The sequence below is a fragment of the Calliphora vicina genome, chromosome X, assembly GCF_958450345.1.
Source record: "Calliphora vicina chromosome X, idCalVici1.1, whole genome shotgun sequence".
In the NCBI taxonomy this organism is placed as follows: domain Eukaryota; kingdom Metazoa; phylum Arthropoda; class Insecta; order Diptera; family Calliphoridae; genus Calliphora; species Calliphora vicina.
The window spans coordinates 7,425,302-7,449,601 of NC_088785.1; the positions used below are offsets into that span (position 1 = coordinate 7,425,302).

General features: G+C 32.5%; 1 protein-coding gene across 1 annotated transcript in view; it reads left to right on the forward strand.

Annotated features, from left to right (window-relative positions):
- The first annotated feature begins 648 nt into the window (after window positions 1-648).
- Window positions 649-24,300, forward strand: part of Pur-alpha (Purine-rich binding protein-alpha) — a 143,517-nt gene continuing 119,865 nt past the window's right edge. Inside the window, exons 1-2 of the mRNA XM_065514660.1 lie at window positions 649-726; window positions 14,512-14,702. The gene's annotated coding sequence lies outside the window, so the exon portion shown is untranslated. The remainder of the gene's footprint in view (window positions 727-14,511; window positions 14,703-24,300) is intronic.

Below are 24,300 nucleotides of genomic sequence, written 5' to 3' on the forward strand. Positions count from 1 at the left end.
AGTCGAAAAGACTTTTAATAAACTACCAAAAGTCGAAAGTTCGAAAAGTCGACTTTTTAAAAAACGGAAAAAGTCGAAAGGTCGAAAAGTCGACTTTTTGTTTCAGCTACAGAACCCTACTACATACATATTAGGGTTCTATAAGTCGATTGTTCGAACAATCGACTATTTCCTGAAAAAAGTCGAAATGGACTTTTTGGTCGCAAAAAAGTCGAACAATCGATTATGTAGTGTATGCTATTATATGTAAATAATAAATAAATGTTTATAAAATAAAGCTTTTTTCTACACAAAATTCTTACAACATTATTCTAACTATTATCGCCTTGATAAATTTAATTTTTATTGCTAAACAAAAAAAGGCGCATCAAAAGGCGCATCAATAAATGTAGAAACCATGTATTTTTTTACAAGAAATGGTAAAAAGTTGAAAAAAGTCGAAAAGTCGATTAACTAAAAAGTCGAAGTTCGAAAATTCGACTTTTCATAAACTACCAAAAGTCGAAAGTTCGAAAAGTCGACTTTTAAAAAACGGAAAAATTCGAAAGGTCGAAAGGTCGACTTTTTGTTTCAGCTATAGAACCCTAATACATATGTGGGTAAGCTTTTAATAAGCTGTTTTTAGTTTTTTTTTTTGTTGCAAGAAACAACAACCTATTTGTCAATTAAACAAAGCTCCTAGTTTGAAAGTTTATCGGGACTGCATTTGTATTAGATTGACACACGGTTAGTAAAAATAAATTAAAAATAATAAATAAAAAATATATTATAATATACTTCAAGACACGTATAAAACAAATAATAAAAAAGAAACACTTATACGAAGTAAATAAAGAAAAGTGAAAGCAAGTAAAACCAATCATTTAAGATATTTAATGTAAAACCACAATAAATATTAAATATATAATGAGTTCGACGTTCGGTGTGAATTTGTAACCTTCAATTAGTTACTGTTATAATACTCTTATTTGTGTAGTTTAACTTGCGCAAAAAAAAACAGCGTTACCAAATGAATGAATTAAATGAAAACAAATCTATAAATGCTATAATAATTGTAATATAGATCAAACAAATCGAAGTGTGTGCTAGTTAAATAAAATTATAGTTTTAAGCCATTTGCAATTCAACAATATATTAGAAATTTATAAATTCTATATAAAATTGCATCATTTTGACGTTTTGTGGTGGAAAATGTCTGGCATCGCTATTGTTATGTTTAAAAAAAGCTTTTTGTATCAATAGGAAACTCAGGAATGTGAGTTGCAGCATACAAAAGTATTTAGAGTTATATGCTCTTAAGTTTGACAGATTGGATTTTATATTATTTATATGAATATTTATGTAAATAATGGACATTTTTATATAGATATATATTTAGTTTTAATCCTTATCCGAGAATACTTTCTGATTATTTATGCTCAGCGCTCATATACATATGTATAAGCATTTAGCTTGAAAACTGATTGTAACAAAACTAAAACGAATTTATTTAAAAACCAGATGGGTCAGTAACGGACAAGTATTCTATGTATTTATAAAAAAGCTAATTTATTTCTTTTAAAAACTTCTTACAAACAAATCTATAGTTCTATTTTTTAACACTTCGATGTGAAAAATCTTTACATTAGAAATTCATTGTACAGTGGGACCTCGATTATCCGTATTGGTCGGGACTGGAAGCATTCTGGATAATCAATTTTCCCGGTTAATTGAGTACCAATTTTGAGTAGTTTTTTAAAGGATTTTATGTACATGTTTAAATAATATAAGGATTTTATTAAATTTCGGACATATGCCCACAGCATATCATTTTCTGGGCAGAGTAAGTTATTCCACGCATTTTTCAAAACTGCAGAAGTAATAGCGTTCCAAGCATTATTAATTGACAACAGTGCTTTCTTGATGTTAAACGCTTGCTTAAATTCTTAAACATATATTGATTGACGTGAATAGTTTTTGCACTATAGTTTTTCGACAATGACATTTAAAGCTTCATATTGCACCCTGATCCATCGGTTGGGTCAAAGACGACACATTTGGTTTGGAAAATTGTATAAATCGTTCATTGCTGAGTTTTTCTATTCTATTGATATGAATTGTGGCAGCTATATAATCAGCTGAAGATTTTTCTCCTAAGTTTGTGAATTCCATGTCGCTTTTTTGTTTAATTTTGAGTGGAATATTTTAGCCTTTTCATTCACTATTAATCCAGAAATAGGATTAATAGTGCGAAATCTACTTTTGGTTCTTCATCATTCTTAAAATATTTTCAGTTTCGAATGGGGAATTCCTCTTTTTCGTTTTATTCACATTGTGTTTGTTGTCCCGGATAATTGAGGTAATTAAAAAATGCAAAAAAGTTGAAATCGATCCAACATTTTTTTCTTTTTCTTTCACGGATAATTGATGTTGCCGGATAATCGAATCACGGATAATCGTATATTCAAAAAAATTTTTATGAAATATCAAAGTCATATACATATATTTTTAGAATTTATTCAAGCACATATTGGGGCATTTATTCTTGATGTTGAAATATCCAAAAATGTACATTGATGTTGAGTGCTTATTTCTTAAAAGGTACCCACCAGAGAACGGATTGAATGCTCTATTTTGTGCTTTTGAATGCATTCACAAAAAATTAGCCTTTTGTTGACAATATACATTAATTCTGTAAAGCAATGCATGACATTATTCATAAAATGGAGTGCAACGGAAAATGATGCATGTATTGCTTGTCTTATATAAAAGTAAAGTAACACTCCCAAAAGCAACGAATACTTAACGAATGCTGTGAATGGTTTTAATGCTGATCCCTGCCAACAATTACTATCCAAAAAGTGTCCCAAACGTATCATCTTGAAGTTGAAACTCATCGAATATGAATGATATCGCCAGTGCGGGAGAAAACGTGCCACGCATATGATACCTACCAATTCTATCCATTTACGGCCATTTTCACAATGTACGATTATTTCATTTTAACCGGAAAATTAACTAACTGTCGGTTTGTTTAACGGGGACCATTTAACCAACGGTTACCGATTTACGTTTCACCATCATTTGATAACTTAACCAAAGCATTCAGTAGAAAGTATGGCAATAATGCATACATTTGTTTACGAAAAATAGTGTAATGAAAGATTGAAATATAAAAAATTGTCTAAAAGACGGCATAAAAAATAATAATTTGTGTTTTCTTAGTGGTATAATAAAAAAACATATAAAACTCAAAAATATTAAGGTACCTAACTGTAAAATTTACAGAACAAACTGAACAACAATTACTGAAAACCAACAAGGAAAAGTGCACATTTGTTGTTTGGTTTGTAAGTGCAATATCCGGGTGGTATATGGATAACCCCGTGCAAAATTTACTTTTCTTCGCTTTACACTTTTAAAAATTATAAATATTACAAAAATGTTATAAATGTTTTTCCATGTTCTTTTATTATATTTCTTACAATTAAGATGCTAACCGGTGAAATTTATTCGGTTATATTTAACAGCAACTTTGTTGTTAAATAGTGTCAGTTAAGAATTAATTGTACATTGTGAAATTCATATTAGCCTAACTTGCGGTTAAAGTTCACGTTAACTTTTAATCGTACATTGTGAAAATGGCCGTTAGTGTATTATTATATCTAAATTTATGTCTAAAAAGTGTCCAGAGAGAAGATAATGTTTCCAAATCTGCTTCTAGCATTAAAATGAAAATATTTTATTGCATTCCAGTTATGAAAACACTATGCATATACTTATTTACATTAAAAATAAATAAAATAATGATATAACTTAACTTAATACGACTTTAATTAAAAATTAGAGTATAAAAAATTGTATAAAATATGTTTCACTAATTAATTGGAATACGTATTTACATTTTTAAAAAAAAAATTCACTAGTTATTGCACTATACCATTAAAAAAAAACTTTATTTATTGGTATACTTTTAACAAACACTTCAATTACAAATATAATTTAAATTAATCACTAATTATTTAATAAAACTTTATTTATCACTATTTAATTTGAACTTAAGTTAAAACACACACTTTTTATTCATTCATAAATATACTGAGTATTGTCATGTTCTTCTTCTTTCTTTTAAAATGTAAACAGTAAAAAGTCGGTATTAATGTAATTTGTTATTGTAAAATTTGTCACTAACCAAAAATAATATTCTTTTGTATACTAAAATGGATCGTTTTTTTTTATCATGATGTATTTTTTAATATTATATATTAAGTTAATTTTTAGGGATTTTTGTTTGTAACTAAAATGTACTTTAAGATGAGCATAATTCGATAGTAATGTAATTTGTTTTTGTAAAATGTTTTTTATATGCTGAGTAACATTTTTGCGACACAAAAGAGACACATTTTAGTATACATATCGAAAATATAACTTCCAATTGCTGGCAGGGATAGAATGAATTTACGTACATGTTAAAAGTTTTACTGCACACAAGTTTAACTTAACGTATTGGTGTTGCACAGTGGTATAGAAAAAAAAAATAGATGAAAATAAATCTTTAACTTCTAGACGCTTAGTCCGATTTCAATAATATTTTACGTGCACAAAGAGGAAATATTGTCGAGTTTAAGTTTTGAGTTTCGACCTCATGGGCCCACCAGATGCGCGGCCAGGAGTCCGCAAAGTAGGACACCTCGAGTATGTTACATTATTAAAACGATCCTATTTCTTCGTTAGGGTTCCGATTTCCAAAAAAATAACATATAAAGCCATGGTAGGCGTTCATATTGTTCAGGTTACAATAATTTTCGTCAAACAACCCGAATGTGAACAAAAGAGCGTAATAGAACGTAAAAATACACACAATTCATTCAGTTTCTTGATGTTGTGGATCAGTGATGTTCAAAAATAAAAATGAAGATATTTGGTGAGAGAGCTACCCAGCAAACATAATGTCAAACACTTAAAATAACAACAAAATGAAGAAAGTATAAATTTAGAATTTTTGTCAAATAAAACCAATTTATTAAATGAATATAATTTAAATTTTAAGGAAATGTGTTTAAATTTTTTAAACAATTGTTGTATGGGATGAACATCACTGTTGTGGATATTTTATTTTTTACCCAAAAGAGCACACAAATTAAATGCCTCTTTTTGCCTACCAATGATATAAAGAATCTCCTTGTCGAGTACTATAAAAAACCTCGTCGTATCTACCAATTATCTCTTATAGCTTAGAAGATATTCGCATTTTAAAATTTAATAATATCGGGGCTAAATATTTCCAGATTTTCTCCATTTTAATTTTATTGGACTAACAATAAATGTATATGTTAAACAGAAAAGGAATTGTTTAAAAATCATGACCGACTTCAATGTTATATACATTTTCCGGAGATTTTGATGTATCAATCATGTTTGTAAGTTATTTAGGGGATTTGAAAAGTTGATTTCAACACACAGACGGACATGGCTATATCGACTCCGCTATCTATAACGATCCAGAATATATATACTTTATGGGGTCGCAAATGAAAAATGTAGAAATTACAAACGGAATGACAAACTTATATATACCCTTGCCACTCATGGTGAAGGGTATAAAAACATTAAAATACTAATTCCGTAAGATTCTGTATGTTCACAAACTACATACCCAGCGGGAAAAATATATTGCAGACACAAGGACTTCTAGCCGCATGGCAAAATCATTTCAAATTTACACGGCGTGTCATTGCGAGCCAAGGCCTTGCGTACTCGCTGCTGTTAGAGGGCTGAGAGAAGGCCTATTTATGATGGGCTCTGGTAGCACACAAGCAATTTATTGTTGAAAATTTGCAAAGAGATGCAGAGTATTTTATTTTTTGATATAGATTATTTTCATTTACTCACTTGTTATTTGAAGGGGATTCATAGGGCTTCTTGAATACCTTCTAAGAGCAGACAGAGTGGAATGAGTATCGGATCTTTTAGAATGAGTAAGTATGCCTTTTAGAAGGCCTACAAACTGAAGTTCTATCATTTTTTCCCGCTGGGTATGTATGTATGCCAGTGGTGCCCGAACACATACCTTCAAAGCTTTGGTTGTGTTGGTAAAACAGCGGAGAATTTGATTTTGTTCTGTGAGATAAAATCAAAGCAACAAACACATGATCAGTGTTGCCAGACAAAGTTTACCTTATGTCCCCAATCTGAAAGTCGATGTCCCCAAAAAATCCCCATTTCAAAATTGAAATCCTCAATTTTGTCACCATAAAAAAAATTAAATTATATTGTTAATACTAAATTTTACTTTAGGAATGAGTGGAAGATGATGAAAATGAAAAAAAGTTGTTTACACTTGTATCATCTCTCATCTTTCATTTTAAATCAGAGGTTCGCAAAAATAAATCCTCTCACCAATACACTTACTCTCACCAACACATTCAATTCTTTATTTTATTCAGTGCACCTACAAACACACAAATACAAAAACTGAAAAAATAAAGAAAAAGTCATACACCAATGCTCATGCGTATTCCTAGTTGTCTCGTTGAGTGGACAACGACTACTAAAATGTAAGAGCGTAAGAATACGTGTGATTTGATTCTGCACAATTGTGCTATGGGCTGCGCATTACTCCCAGCGGGAAAAAGATGCAGTAAAGAGGCCTTCCTAAATGCCTCATTTTGCAGACACAAGGACTTGCAAAATCATTTTGCCGCATTGCAAAATCATTTCAATTTTACACGGCGTGTCATTGCGAGCCAAGGCCTTGCATACTCGCTGCTGTTAGAGGGCTGAGAGAAGGCCTACTTATGATGGGCTGTTGGCAGCCAACAAGCTCACTTGTTATTAGAAGGGGATTCATAGGGCTTCTTGAACACCTTCTAAGAGCAGGCAGGGTGGAATGAGTATCGGATCTTTTAGAATGTGTAAGTATGCCCTTTAGAAGGCCTACAAATTGAAGTCCTATCATTTTTTCCCGCTGGGACTGTTTTAAATCAGTGATGTTCAAAAATAAAAATGAAGATGTATTGGTGAGAGAGCTACCCAGCAAACATAATGTCAAACACTTAAAATAATAACAAAATGAAGAAAGTTTAGATTTAGGATTTTTGTCAAATAAAACCAATTTATTAAATGAATGTAATTTAAATTTTAAGGAAATGAAAAAATATACATTGTAAGTCCGAAATTCACTTAAATTTTGTATTTATTTTTGACTTTGTTTTATTGTGTTCAATTGTAATTGAAACGCGTGTGTTTGCTGTGCTTCGAACGAGAACAACCAACAACAATGCTTAATAAATTTCTGAAAAAAAATGACGATAGTCCGCCATATGTGTTTTCTTCGCATGCTCAGCGATGAATGAACAAAAGTATTTAAAAGAGCATAACAAATGTGTGTAAATTTTTCAAACAATTGTTGTATGGCATGAACATTACTGTTTTAAATACATAAAATCTGCTTATAATTAATGAAAAAAAATAAAATGGAAAATTCTTCAATTATCGGATTAATAATTGCACTTGAAGAGCAAAATCAATTATTAATTATTATTGCTATAAAATATTAAAAAAATATTATTAAAATATTTATTTCATTAATTTATATATATTAAAAAATTTACATACTTTGTTCAGTCCCGCTCATTTTGTGACGTTTAATTTTTTTATACATATAAACAAATGTCATTTTTTTAGTGATGACACTAAAATTATCGAAAGATGATGATTGGAACAAAATGAGATAGGAACATCTTGTGAAGATGATGAAAGATGACGCTTTTTTGCTCTGTATATTTCTTATGGGAAGATGTTGTCATCTTGCCAATTGATGAGAGACGAAAGATGAAGCTCAGTGTAAAAAGCCTATAAAGTTGCAATCTGGCATAATAACATACGACAAGCATTTTTACATCTATTTACCTCATTGTCAGTTTTCAAAATGTTGATTCATCGATTTAGGAACAAGTTGTTTGGAAGATGTCATTTTACTTTGAAACCTGCCAAAAAATTCTTGATGTTTATCCGATTTTTGTATGAATTAGTTTTTATAACTCCTTGAGAAATCAAGAGCTTTATAATATTCGATTTTTTATTCAAGAAAAAAAAAGTATATTTTGTAAAAAATGGACAAAATAAGCCATAATTTCAATTTTTGTCAGAACTTGAAAAGCGACCCAATGGTGGTTGTAGGTCTAGATGAGGGAATACTAAAACCGTTTTCAAAGATTTTGAAACTTCCTCAAAATTTTTAGTTATATTGAAAAAACTGTTTTAAGTAGTACTTTAGTACCTCTAACTCACACATTTTGCATATTTTTTTCAAATTCAACAAAGTTATTTTAATTTTTTTCTATGAAAACCTATTTTTTTACACAGTGTTTTAAAGACAATAGAATATATTATTAAACTTTTTCGAAAAAAGTTCCAAAGAAGAGTATATTGTGTTAGAGCTGATGTTTGCAACGTGCAAAAATATTGTCCCAATACCCACCTTAAAGTATACAAAATATGTTCTGGATCACTTTCTGAGTCGATTTTGCGATGTCCGTCCGTCCATGTAAACCTTGTAATCAAACTACAGGTCGCAATTTCAAAGATAATTTGGTACAAGCTCTTGTATTGCCCCAAGGACGAAGCCTATTGAATTTGATTAGAATGGGTACATCATTTCTCATAGCCCCCATACGATTGCCCTATCTGAAAATAGTTAAGCTGTCATAAATATCTTAGTTATATAGATATAAAAAACAAATTCAGCAAAAAAATAAGTTTTATATATGCCGAACCTGCCTCACCAAATTTACCATATAATGCCCACTTCCGAAAATCATTTTAATGAGTATAGATTTCTTAAAAATATTTCAAACTCAAATAAAATTCAACACAAATAGTTTTCATATGCATATACAGAAGACATTTTAAGAACTAAATTTTCTTTATACATTGCAATAAAAATGTATATCAATGCATTGGTATAAGCTTTCATATCAAAATAAGTATTGAAATGCTATTAAAATCAAATTTTGTTTTTTTTTAGATATTCTTAACAAAAACAATACTTATAACTTACAAATAGAGATGCCAAACGGGGAATCCCGTTCCTGAAAATCCCGGGGTTTTCGGGATTTCCTCAATTCCGAAGCCCGGGATTTTTTAATTTTAAATCCGGGGTTTTCGGGATTTTGCAAATCCCGTTTTTCAGGGGATAGGGGAAATTTTCATTTTTGTGTGCCTTTTCATGCATTTTGACATTCTACATGCCCGAATATCGCAAAGTGATATTTAGCAAAGTTGTTAAGCTCAACTCCTGCTACAAAATAGTTAATAAAGGAAAACGGTATTTTTGGTTTTCCCTTTGGGTGGGGCTCTAGAAAATCAATTCTTCACCTGTTTTGTAAGTTATCTAACAAAACTCAATTTAAAACCTCTTCAAAGGAAATAGATTTTATCTCAGATGAGGAACTCGAACAAAATAAAAGGATTTCGATTACTAAAAGGCTAAAAGATATTATTAATAAATGTAAAAAACCCAAATAACAATAACGAAATCAAATTATAATGTAGATTTGCAACTTGCAAAAGAAATAAATCATTTTATTTCTGAAGGAACAAGATGAAAATACTTGCAGATTTGTTATAAGTATTCGTTCCAGAATGACAGATGAAACCATAGATGCAATAGTATTCTAAAGAAGCTATTTACTAAGGTATTTTATTTTTTTTACTAAGGTACTGTTTTATACCAATATATACATTAGGGTGGGTCGATTTTTTTCACGAAAAATCGTATAGCAGACGTAAGAAACCATAGGTCTAAAATCAAATCCTATCATGCGCATTTCGCTTTTTATCCTATAATATTTCAATATACATTTTTTTAATAGTTTTTTTTATTGGATAAAAGACGAAATGTGCAAGATAGGATTTGATTTTACACCTATGGTTTCTTGAGAAAACTTTCTTAGAATTCTGCTATACGATTTTTTACTTTTTTATCGTCCATACAATTCGACCCGGCCTAATATACATACACTTTATTGTTATTTCTTCTTATATAATGTACTCATGCAAGTTTTTATGCTTTTTACGGCCATTCTCACAATGTACGATTAAAAGTTAACGTGAACTTTAACCGCAAGTTAGGCTAATTAGAATTTCACAATGTACGATTAATTCTTAATTGACACTATTTAACAACAAAGTTGCTGTTAAATATAACCGAACAAATTTCGCCGGTTAGCATCTTAATTGTAAGAAATATAATAAAAGAACATGGAAAAACATTTATATTTTTGTAATATTTATAATTTTTAAAAGTGTTAAGCGAAGAAAAGTAAATTTTGCACGAGGTGATCCATATACCACCCGGATATTGCACTTACAAACCAAACAACAAATGTGCACTTTTGCTTGTTGGTTTTCAGTAATTGTTGTTCAGTTTGTTCTGTAAATTTTACAGTTAGGTACCTTAATATTTTTGAGTTTTATACGTTTTTTTTATTATACCACTAAGAAAACACAAATTATTGTTTTTTATGCCGTCTTTTAGACAATTTTTTATATTTCAATCTTTCATTACACTATTTTTCGTAAACAAATGTATGCATTATTGCCATACTTTCTACTGAATGCTTTGGTTAAGTAATCAAATGATGGTGAAACGTAAATCGGTAACCGTTGGTTAAATGGTCCCCGTTAAACAAACCGACAGTTAGTTAATTTTCCGGTTAAAATGAAATAATCGTACATTGTGAAAATGGCCGTTAGTGTCTAATAAAAATGAATGACTAAATAAAAAATTTACTTTCAATTGTAAAGACATAATTATGTACGTTTATTTCTTATAATTTTCGGGATTTAAGATTTCCCGAAAATCCCGAAACCCCGGGTCGGGATTTCGGGATTCTTTACCAAATCCCGAACCCCGGGATTTTCAAAAATCAGTCCCGATTAGCATCTCTACTTACAAATGTATCAAAAGATGCACGGTATTTTAAAAATCAGTTTTCTTTCCAAACCCGTTGAAAAATATAAAGTCGGACAAAAACTGACTAAAGCTGTCCCACACGGAATGATTTGTTCGCCTGATTTGTGATTGAAAATTTTCAATTACTTGTGATTTTTATCGCGCACATCCCCATTAACAAGTAACAAGATGTCGAACACGAACAAATCATAATCACAAATCAACCGTGTGTGGCCAGCTTAAGTTACAGGTCGATGATAAGTTGACGAACATCATTAAAACTTTTTTTTAGAATAAATTCTGAATTTGAGGATGTTTCAGAAATTTTTTGACATTTTTTTCACTTTCGCACAGTGTAATTAACATTTAAATACGAAGTCAAAAATTGGTTCCTAGAGAATGATTCAGCTATCTGTGTTTAGCAAGAATTTAAAACAATTTAATATCTGTGAACTTTTGATGAAATCCTTTTTTAATTTTATTATTATCAAAGTAGTGTCCTGGAAACGAAAAATCTAAAATTTTTGTGTTTTTCATCAAATTCTGAAGAAATGAAAGAAATAAAATGATTATTTAAACAAAATATAAAACCAAATAGATTAGAAATTGAAATGTTTGTCAATAAATAGCTCTTCTGCTTTATTACTAGGCCAAGTACTCTACATCAGGGAAAGGCAAAACATGGGCGCCGCGTTTTTCATTTACTCTTCTCTTACGTACGTGTGCACACGCATTGTAGAGAAATAAACAACTTTTAATCAGTCTAGCTTGAGAACTCAAACAAGCAGGTTGTGTATTGTTTTTTTATCGCACAATTTAAGAATCAGCGTTGCCAGTGAAAAAAAAATGTCCCAACTTTTAAAGATGTATGATGAACAATATGAGATTTTACATTTTTAATTGGGGAAAAGAGTCGAAAGATTACTGGCAACACCGATTCGTGGTGAGAGCGGAGAGAGTGTATAACTAATACAATCGTAAAATGCAATAGTATAGGTTGCCTTTCCCTGCTCTACATTGTGAATACCGCTAATGTCTAAAAATGTAAAATCCCCAAAAATGGATGTAAATCCCCAAATTTTGTTAAAATCCCCAAATCCCTCCCCACGAAATTCTGTCCCCAAAAAAATCTTGAAATCCCCAATTGGGGACAAATCCCCACATCTGGCTACACTGCACAAGATCATTTGAGAATTTGATTTGATTTTGTTCTCTGAGATGAAAACAAAGCAACAAACACATGGTCATTATAAGAAAACGCACAAGTAAGCTTATAGCAGCGAAATGCAATGAGCTCTCAAATGAGCTCTCTTGTTTTTATTTTCACATGTACGCAAGCACACACATTGTATAAAAACAGTCAGTCTCGCATGAGCATTGATAGAAGCAGGTTGTGTTACGCTTTTATGCTTGTTTATTTCATTATTTCAGCTAGTTGTTTTTGCCAGAGAATAATTCTCAACTCATACAACTACAATATCTAAAAACTGTAGTGGTGTGAGTTTGCATTTCGCTGGCTTATAGTGCATGTGTATCAAAGTAACGTCAGCAGAATTTTCTTGCCCTATTACGCGTGCTAGGGAATTGTGATTTCGGGCACCACTGATGTATGCACACAAATGTCAACAAATACTTAACGAATGGTGTGAATGTTTTTAGTTTCTTTCATATGGCAATCAGAAAAACAAATGTGTTTCCGCATGGCTCGTCATTTTTTTGTTATTGTCGATTAAAGGCAATTCAATAGCAATGAATTTATGAATGGGCAGTAAACGTGAATGTTTTCAATCCGTTCTCTGGTACCCACTACCTCCTAATTACACTGTGCACGAAGGGCACCCAGTGGCTTAAACTAATTCGGGTACGCTGAATTCAGTGGTGCTAACCGTTTTTTTTAGGTTAGCTCGTATTTTCGAGATATACCGTTATTTCGAAAATGGAGGATTAAAATTGCCTTTAAGTAAGGCTTAACACGTTTTTAATCATCACAGTTTTTTTGAAATATAAATTTTTGTTTTGCAAAAATAAATAATTTTTTAGAAAAATTTCGAATTTTTTGGTTTTTAAAACGGCATTAAAAATGGAAAATATATATACATATGCTCTTAAATTTTTTTACACATATAGGAAACGAAGTTCCAAATAAAACAAGCCCCAAATGATTAAAATCTGCCAACTTTTAATTTTATTTACAAAAGATAAGATACATACAGTAGCGAGCATAAAAAGTTCAACGCTATGCAATGTGCTCTACAACTGGTATTATTTTTCTTATAACTAAGTTTCATCAAATTACATTCATAATTAATAATTGGGAGGATCCATATCAAAACGGACAGAAAACTGCTATTTTCGGATTTGACATATTCGATTTTAATGAAATTTACCACACATATTACGGTTCCAAAGGGTTCCTAAAATCAATGACTTTTTCATAGGAAACTCTTTCCATTTCAAAAGTATCGCAATTTCAAAATTGAAAAATTTGTTAAAATTCTCAAAAATTGTATACACATAATTGCCCATAACATTGAAACTACTCAAAGTCCAACATAATTTTTGATTCCATTTTAAATGCAAAAATATTGTCCTTAAAATGGTGTGAATAAAATTGTCATCTTCTCAGATCGTAGTGTTAAAAATTCAAAAAGAACATGAGCGGAGTTCAGTGTTTGATGCTTATGGTCTTGCGAAAGTGTAAATGCAAAATTGTAAAGGTTTTAGTGTGTATTTTGTTATTGGATTACGGTAAAATTTTACATTTGCAATGATGCTAGACCATTCGCACTTAATAGTGAACTCCGCTATGGTATGAGGACACCTAAACTCTCTACTATATTCGTGCAAAAAAATTTCGATGGAGACTCGATTAGTTCAGGAGTTATAAAGAAAAACGTTATTATCATATAAATTCATATAAAATTGGGAAGATCCATGTGATAACTCGTAAGTTATGAAACATTCGAAATTGATTTCGATTACCAATGCAATAAGAGACCCCCTGATTTCGATGCCCAATATAGTGTCAAAGTAAAACTAAATTAATTAATATTAAAAAAAAACGAAAGCTTCAATTAATACATAGCATTTCTTGTCAGTTTAAAGACTCTAAAATTAATTAAATATTAGAATTTAAAAATACACTTCAAAATTCTGCAAATGCATAAAGACTATAATTTACAAATTTAATTAGTGAATTCAATATTTATAAATTATAAATAAATAAAAAATGTACAAAACTCCATTTTAGAGCATATTATTATTATAATATTTGACTCAGTATTGAACATTTTTGTTTTAAAAACGACAAGACCATTTAAAAACAAAATATTTAAAGAAATTCGGAAAAAATTTGTAACCTAACCGCTCTTAGAAACACAGCAACAGGGTAGAATAGAATAATTAACGTTGTTTTAAAATTTTGCATATATTCATTTATCTATAAGGTGTGAAACTTCATCATTTTACTATACCTCTTCTATAGATATTTTAAGATGTATTAAAATCGGACTGTAAGATTAGAAATTACAGATTAATTAATTTTTTCTCTTTTCCTCATAACGCCCAAAATTTAGAAATTAGAATGTAAATTTAAAATTAAGCTACGGTCGAAAATAAGTGCGGTGAATGGAAATGTAAATAAAAATATTGCCGAAGGAAAGAAACGGATCGATAAATAATAAAATCAACAAAACTACAATAACGCTGTTAACGAAAAGGAAGTTTGTAATCGAAGTGGCACATTGTCGGATTTCATCATCAGCCAGTAAGTTAATGTTTTCTGGTAAACATTTTTTTATTTAATTCTTAAAAGTGACAATTTAGTATATTGTAGGTTGTTGTGTGTTGTCTGCCAGTTATTTCAAGTTGTCTTAAATATATGAAATATATAAATGAATTTTAAAATTTTCTCCCCATTTCAGCTATTCGTCCATTTGAACATTATTTACTATTAATTTTTTGTCATTAATACTTATTTGCTTTTCCATAATAGTTCCTTAATCTGGAGAACACTTTTACTATTTCTCTTACCAAAAAAATTATAAAATTATTGTAAATCCAATTCATTATAAAAAAAACGGAAATATCAAGAAAAAAAATAAATTTTAATTCTCAATTGCGATACATCTTTGATACATCATATATAATTTTTTTGTCTGAAATTTCCCCACTGTGCAGGTGAATAAGAAACATACACACAGCCTCAAAAGTTAGTAAACACCAAAAGATTTTTTTGATTTTTTTAAGGTAACGACAATTTTTCACAACCGAATCTATTATTCAACACAATCTCCAACAAACCGAAACTTTAAAATTTTAATCGATGGATAAATTTTAGGATTTTCATTATCTTAAAAAAAATCAAATAATTTTTGGTGTATACTCAGTTTTCACATATATTTATGTGAAACAACACCATTTCAAATTGCAATTTATAAAAACCAAATTTATATTGAGAAAAAACTAATTGAAGTTGAGATATCCAAATGATATTGGGAAAATACAAATTGAATTTCAGAATAGCAAATTAATTGTGAAACCGAAATTAATATTCCGAAAATGAAAATTTAAGTTGAGAAAATAGAACTTGATGTTGATAAAACCTAAATTAATATTGATTTCAATTTGTATTTTCTAAATATTAATTTCATATTCTCAAGATCAATTAGTATTTTCTCAATGTAAAAAAAGGAATCTTGACTTCATAATATTAAGAGTCCTGAGTATCATATGACCTGTATTGCTAAAAATATAAATTGTTGTTTGTTTGAAAATAGGTTAGGAGAGTCGTGAATCTAAAGCTTGTGAGTACGCTTATACAAAGCTGGAACAAGTTCAATAATATCTATACATTTGGTCAATTCAGAAGGTCTCTTATCATGTCATAATGTCCTAATATTTCACGACTCGTGACTCGGCTTAACCAACTCTTAGCCGTTCGGCTGAGATCTCTACTGGTTGGTTACAGTAACACAATAACCTTAGCATACAGAGTAGTATTATTTTAGAACATTTTTTGCTTGAAAGGCAATAACAACATTTTTAATCCATTGTGAAAAATTAGGTCCGATCGATTTTCAATTTTTTAAAACTGAAACCGCGGCTTTTTGGAAACTCTAACCTAACCTATGAAAAAACCCAAATTGTGATTTATATTTTTCTTATAAAAATAAACATACATATCATCATAATATTAATAGGCAAGTCGATTTCTTTAGACCCCTTTTACGCTCACATTATACATTAAATTTGGGCAAAAAATATACCATTTTAAAGGGATTTATTCACAGAAGTGCAGAATATATATTTTATTGAAATCGGTTCAGATTTTTAGGAGTTATAAGCGTTTAAAGATGTTACTATCAAATATGCAAAAACTTGTACATGTGAACCTTAAGCAAAAAAGTAAACAAAGCAATGCGTGTTTGTGCCATGAATGAAATAAACAAGATTGCGCCTTCGTTCTCTTAAAAAAATTCTCTTAAGCTCAGTGACGTCAACATTGACTTAAACTGATTGTATTGTACGAAAATTGTATGTGATTTATAATGGAAAAGTCAATAATTATATTTAAAAGTTATTTATGTTTAATAAATTATATTTTAGGTTTTATGTTATTAGACATATTTTACTTTATTAATTTTCAATATTTTTGCTATATTCTAGTTCACGATTTTGATTTTTTATTATTATCTTATATATAAATAGGCCACACGTATTTTTGTGGTACACTTTTAAGTATGTTATTGTCCTCCAATATTGATGAAACATATATGGTTATTTTCTCTAGATTTGCAGAACATAATTTTTTTTAATTTTTTCCATAAAAGTGGTAAAAAGCGTTTAAGTGGTCGAATTTCGGCCACCTTTTTCGGACCTATTTCGGTCCTAATTATTATTATTATTGCAATTTTTGACTGCACACCACATTTTAATATTTAATTAATTTTTTTATTTATTTTTCACTATTTGTTTAGAAATTTCATATAAAAAGTAAGTATTGTACATTCAAAACATAAGAAAACAATCACTGCTGACGTCACGAAAAAAGAGTAAAAGAGTACACTAAAATTGTCGATGTCGTAATCTTGTTTATTTCATTCATGTGTTTGTGCAATATGTTGTTGTAAATAAATAAGAGAAACAATTAAACAGTATTGATTTCGCTCTGTTTTAAGAGAGAGTTGTTATATAAAACAAAGAAGAAGACTTTAGTACAGAGCTAGGCATTACCTATGCACGCGTGCTTTTCGACCGTTACTAAATTTACAACAACGTACTCACACGTATTAAAAACTCATTCAGTCTCGTTTGAGCGTTCATTGAAGAGGGTTGTGTTGTCGCATGTTTCTTGCTTTTGTACATGAAGATTACTAATGCAGGCATGGAAAACTTAATATTATTTTTAATTAAAGTACCACCATTTCAAAATTAAAATTTCCATGCCTGTGTTGTAGTGAATATGAGAGTATAAATTTGTCTCTTTTCTTATTTTTCGCTGTTGCAACAACTGACCAATCGCATGTGTTGCCGGGCTCTGCTTTAGTAATTTAAAGTCACAAAAATATATTTTGAAGGTTTTTTTTTATTTTCTAACTCACATATGTGACGGTTTTCAAACTTCATACGAATCAATTACTTATCACTGCATGAAGTTTAATAAAAAATGGGACGGGTCGGAAAAAATGTAAATAGTTATTTCTAAATATTTTGTGAACTATAATTGCAAGATTCTTCAAACTTAGTCTAAATGGCTCTTTTATAATTTTGCATAGTTTCGCTGAAATTGTTCGGGATTGGAATAGTGGGCGTGACACACCATATACAAAGTATATATGTCATTAATTTCGAATATCTGTAGAACTATAATTGTAAAACTGTTTAAACTTTTTACGAATTAATTTCTTATTACTAAACAATTTCCAACTCGTATTTTGGAAATTTGTTCTTTGTTTTAATTTTATCTTTGTTAATTAATTGTGCGTTTTATTTTGGGTTATTTTTATTTAATTATTTAAAAAACTCTGACCGGGGGTCGTTCGGCTTTTTAACTATAAAACTTTGGCGCCAAGCTCGGCTTCCTCCAAACACTTCCTTGGAAGTGTTCCGAACCTCCTTGAGGAAGTGTTCGGGGACCTTCAGTCGAGGTCGATAAGGCCGTCATCAAAGTCCATGAGCTCGTCATGACCGGACTTCGACAATTTCTTTCGAATGTATAAGAAATTAGATTATACGGCGTAGCACCTCAAACACAGAGTAAATAATGATTTCAAATATCTGGGGAACCAAAATGGGAGGGGTCAGAAAAGGAGGTGAGTCGACTCCCATACAAAGTAATAATTGCAAGGTTATTCAAATTTTGTCCGCATTTTACAGAGATTGTCTGAAAATGGTCGGATTGCAGTAGAGGTCGTGGCACAAAGTAAATAATTAATTTTGAATATCTCGAGAACTATAATTCTAAGGGCCATTATTACAACTTGCCGTTATAGATAAAGTTACCTTTAGGGTACCTTTTTCTTTACCTTTTTCTATTGCTTAAAGTTACCTTTAACTATACCGGCAAGTTGTAATAATGGCCCTAAAAATATTTAAACTTTGTATCAATCAATTCTACGGAGGATAGCTAGAAACGAATTTATTCCTGATCCCTCTACGAAGGTTAGCTAAGCGTGGTCGGCGTAGTAGAAATGACCCCTCCCTTATAAAGGAAAGTTAAAGTAAAGCTTGATATGAGTTATTTTTACACAAAATATTTAAAAATGGGTGGGATCAGTGGAGTGGTATCCAAATTAATTCGTTATATTTTGCATGTGTTATTTTCGTACCATGTACGTAGTTAGGTTGTATCAGAAATCCATTCATATTATTTTAATTTTACTAGGGTAGGGGTAGCGAAGTGCTCCGGGTTATGCTACTATTATTATTTGTTAACAAATTATGGAAATAATATGATAAGTATGAAGTAATGAAGTCTGAGTAACAGAAATGAGAATTTTTTTTTTAAATTGTTATTTATCTTTTGATAAATTTTATATATTTAAGAGATGATATTCTTGCGATTTATTTTTCATGTTCGCAAATAAAAGTCACAAGCTAACCTTTACAAAAAAAATAAATTATAAATCACTCATCCAGATTATTTGTGTTTGTTTCTTTTCTGTTTCTCTCAACCCGTAACCTAAAATTTTCTATAATAAATCACTCTCTCAATGATATATCAAACAAAATTATTTTTAAATGGCTGCTAATGAGAACTTACAATTGAAATGAAAATGAACCCGTTATTTTCGGTCTCTGCTAAAGGTACATAATAAAAGCATTGGCTTGAAAAAAATTCAAGCGAAAAGTTTCCACAAATTTTTGGGCTCCGGAACACTTTTAAGAAGGATCACTAAATTATTGTCCTCAAGTGTGTATATTTTAAACCGAACACACGGCTAGTGTAAAATACGTAATAGTGTAAATTATGGGAGGAATCAGTTTTCATTCTTAACATATTTGCAATGTTGAAAAGCAATTACCATTAGGTCATATACTTTTTAAATTTCTTTAAATATCACATCATTAATATATTGTTACGTTTTAACCTTTTCAAAACGCTGGTTTATTTCCTTTAAATAAACCGGATACTTTTGACTGCAAATAAAAGCCGTTTAGTAGTTTAAAAATTGTAAGAACTCTTTATTTCTTTAAAATGTACAACAACAACAGAATTAAATAGCCACACAATGTTTTTTATACACGTTTATAAATTCTTAGAATTACAGACAATTTATAATGTACACGAATTTACTTGAAACAAACACAAAACACTTTAAGGCACTTAGATGATGTTTCTTCGAAAAGCGTCTCTGATAAACTAAACTCACGACTGCAACCTCTACCGCTATTTATAACACTGCATTACCATCTAGAAAGCTCTTTAACTGTCAAAGTTCGAATATTCTAGATCATACGCCATCTGTGGTGTACGAATACAGCGTTGCCAACTTACGATCAAATCAACTGAAAGCTTTTATTTAACAATGCCCACAGATATGTTACAGTCTGCCATTACAGCACTGTTATTTGAAAGCATTATGCTACTTTTAAATCAGCCGTTAAAATCGTTATATTTGAATTCAAGTACAATTTCGTAACACTGCCCCCCGCTTAAGCCTGTTCGTCCCGAATAGGCATAGATTCACTTCTCCCATAGGCAGCTTGACGTTCTAGATGTACGACCTTCATTTTAGATCTCGGGCTCTTTTCTTTCTGTATTCTGTACACCACATCGTTTAATTTCTTAATCACCTTGTATGGTCCATCCCAATGGGTTTGTAGTTTGGGAGACAGTCCTTTCTTGCGTTGTGGGTTATACAGCAGTACAAGTTGGCCTTCATTAAATCCCTCAGAATTCGCTGCTCGATCGTATCTGGCTTTCATTTTGTCGCTGGTAATTTTTATTCGTCTGCGTACGAATTCGTGAAGTTCGTTAAGGTCATCTTGCTCTTGGGAAGTGTTTTCATTATTTGATGAGGGCTTAATACCGAATTCTAAATCACCAGGCAATTTGAGTTCTGTCCCGAGGACAATTTTTGCAGGTGTTCGAGAGGTCGAGTCATGAACAGCTGACCTGTAAGCCAATAGAAATTTTGGTATGTGTTCATCCCAGTCCTTCTGGTGTGCACTGACCACTTTTCTTAAATATTCCTCCAGGGTGCGATTGAATCTTTCGACCATGCCATCAGATTGAGGATGCAGTGGCGTTGTTCTGGTTTTTCTTATTCCGTATAAATCGCACATTTCCTTGAATACGGCGGATTCAAAATTTCTACCCTGATCCGAGTGCAACTCCAGTGGAACACCATAGCGACACACCCAGTTGTTCACAAATACGCTTATAACCGTTTTAGCTTCCTGATTGGGTACTGCATATACCTCTGGCCATTTGCTGAAATAATCCATAACCACTAGAACGTAACGGTTTCCAGCATCACTGACAGGGAAAGGGCCTGCTACATCCATCGCAATGCGCTCGAATGGCGCACCTGAGTTATACTGCTGAAGTTGTCCACGATTTCTTCTTACTGGGCCCTTCGCTGCTATGCATTGTGGACAATTGGCTATCCAATCGGCTACTGCTTGCTGACAACCCACCCAATAAAAACGTTGTTTTAGCTTCTCTAAGGTTTTTGTCACACCAAGATGACTGGTACCGTCATGAAACTCTTTCAATACTTCGTTTATTTTAGAGGATGGTACAACAATTAGATTTGTCACTGTTTTACCGTCAGCACTTTCCCATATGCGGTATAAGCAGCCATTTAACAATTGTAGACTATTGCATAGGGCCCAATATGATTTCATCAGTGGACTTTCGGCCGATATATCATTGCGGGCTGGCCTTCTGCCTTCTACTTTTGCCGATATTATTTTAGACAGTATGGGGTCATTTCTCTGCGATACAGACCAATCTACACTGGACTCTATATGCATTAGTCGAACGTCCATGACACATTCCTTTCTCTCGGCTTTTGCGCAATGCTTGCATTCCACGTTGCAAGGCCGTCTTGAGAGCGCGTCCGCATTGCCGTGTTTCAAACCCTTCCGGTGCTCGATGCTAAAGTCATAGCTCTGAAGCCGCTCAATCCAACGAGCCAGTTGCCCTTCAGGTTGTTTAAATTGCAACAACCACCTGAGGGCAGAATGATCGGTTCTCAGTTGGAAGTGCTGACCATACAAATACTTGTGGAAATGCTTCACACACTCTAATACTGCCAAGAGTTCACGTCGCGTTACGCAGTAATTTCTCTCAGGCTTGGAAAGTATTCGGTGTAGTAGCCTATGACCTTTTCCGTCCCGTTGGTCACCTGCGAAAGCACACCGCCTATTCCGTATCCACTCGCATCGCTGTCTAGCACAAACTTCGCCCCTGGGATGGGATATGCCAAAATTGGTGCTGTACACAACAATTCCTTTAACTGAAGGAATGCCTGTTCTTGAGATTCACTCCACAGGAACGCTCGCGACTTCTGCGTTAGCTCATGTAGGCTTGCGGCAACACTGGCAAAATTCGGTACAAATCGTCGGTAGTACGTGCAAAGGCCTAGAAAACTGCGCAATTCGTGAAGATTTCTCGGACGAGGCCAGTCCTTTACGGCTCGTATTTTATCCTCATGTGTTGATATGCCGTCTGCTGTTACGCGATGCCCTAAATACTTAACTTCTTTCTGGAACAATGCACATTTCTTTACGCTAAGTTTTAGTCCAGCCGCTGCTATTCGTTTAAGGACTTCTTCAAGGTTTTTCAAGTGTTCATCGAAAGACTTCCCCATGACAATTATGTCATCGAGGTACACCAAGCATGTCTTCCAGTGAAGTCCTTTCAACACATGTTCCATTAAACGCTCAAATGTGGCTGGAGCATTGCAGAGTCCAAAGGGCATCACATTAAACTGCCATAATCCATCACTGGCACTAAACGCAGTTTTCTCTTTGTCTTTTTCTGCAATCTCTACCTGCCAATAACCACTTTGCAAGTCCAATGTGGAGAACCATTTTGTTCCAGCTAATGTGTCCAGGGTGTCGTCAATTCTTGGTAGCGGGTAGCTGTCTTTTTTGGTAACGTCGTTCAGCTTCCTATAATCGACGCAAAACCTAGTGCTGCCGTCTTTCTTTTTAACTAACACAACAGGCGAGCTCCAAGGACTTGAAGATGGTTCGATTACTCCATCCCGCTCCATTTCGTTAACCAACTCCTTCACCTCACTTCGTTTTGCTAGAGGAATACTTCTGGGCGCCTGCTTTATGGGCCTCGCTTCGCCAGTATTTATTTGATGCTTTACAATTGCCGTTCTACCTTGGCTTTGACTTTTTAAGGCGAAGACTGAGGTATGTTTCTTCAGAAGCTGTTTGGCCTTATTTCTATCGGGCGGCGCTAATCCTCCTACCCATTTCCCCACATATTCCGCTAGTAGCTCGTGTTCCTTGGTGGATTTATTGGCATGTTCCGGGTTTTTCTCGCAATTGATTACTGCCTCTGCTGAAGGGCATCGACCTATTTCGGAATTTTCAGAGCTGGACAGGTTAAGCACTCTTACAGGAACTATTTTGTTGTTGCAGGGTTTAACGAGGGCTTTTGCTGTTATAAGATCACTTTTTATTTCTGCTGGTTCTACCACCCACAAACTGTTGTCCTCACAATCTCCCTCCATACAGGCCCATACTAAAGTTTCTGACTGTGGTGGTAGTCTCAGATGCTCGACGGTAACTAGCTTTCTTACTTGAGTCCTATTTTCATATCCGACGTCAAGGGGTATTTCCACATTTCGCCAAATCATAACTTTTTGTCCCATATCCAAAGTAATGCCGTGAGTAATCATGAAATCAGCACCAATGATTACTTCGTCCACAATATCGGCAACAATAAATACATGATTGACGCTAACATTGGCAATGGTTACTTTCACATTTACTTTACCATAGACAGTGGCTGGCTCCCCAGTAGCTGTGCGCAGACTTACCCCACGTAATGGATCAATTGTGTTTTTGACTAAATCGGGCTTGACTATAGACTGCGACGCTCCTGTGTCTATAGTAAAAATGTGCTTCTGACCGTTGATGTATCCACTAGCCGTAAGATTGCTATTTTTCTGCTGCATTACTGATATGGAGATTGTGGGGCCCTCAGATGTGGGAGCTAGCTCTTGCCCCATAGTGCTAGCTCGTTTTAGTTTAAAGGTGATTCTTGTGACGATTGATGATTTGACGGCTGGTTGTTTCTTGGAGGCGAAACAGATCTGGTTCGTTTTCTCGGTGCTTTGCAGTTTCGCTGAATATGACCAGTCTTTCCGCAGTTATAGCATTTGATTTTAACTTTACCTTGCTTCTCATTTAAAGCCTCTAAAACTGCCTCTTTTATTTCACTGACTATATTTCTCTCATTTTCAGCTATAACCTCGATATTCCGTACCTTGCATATTTGCGGCTTAGACATTAATTTTGCTGTTTCTTGTGCCAACGCGAATGAAACGGTTTCCGCAAATGTTGACTTCCGTGTGGCATAAACCGCATGTTTTACATCAGGGTCACGAAGCCCATTCACAAATGCCTCAATCTTGAAATGGTCCAATAACGGATGGTTTTCGTCTGGATATGTAAGCTGCATCAAACGTTCGATTTCTGCCGCAAAGTCTTGTAGCGTCTCATTAGGTTTTTGTACTCTACCACGCAATTCCATTCGGTATATTTCATTCATGTGTTCTCCACCATACTTACGTTGTAGAGCATCCATAATGTCATCATAGCTATTTCTGTTACTTACTGGTACGCTTTCAAGAACTATTGCTGCGTTCCCTTTCAAGGCCAAAATCAATTCT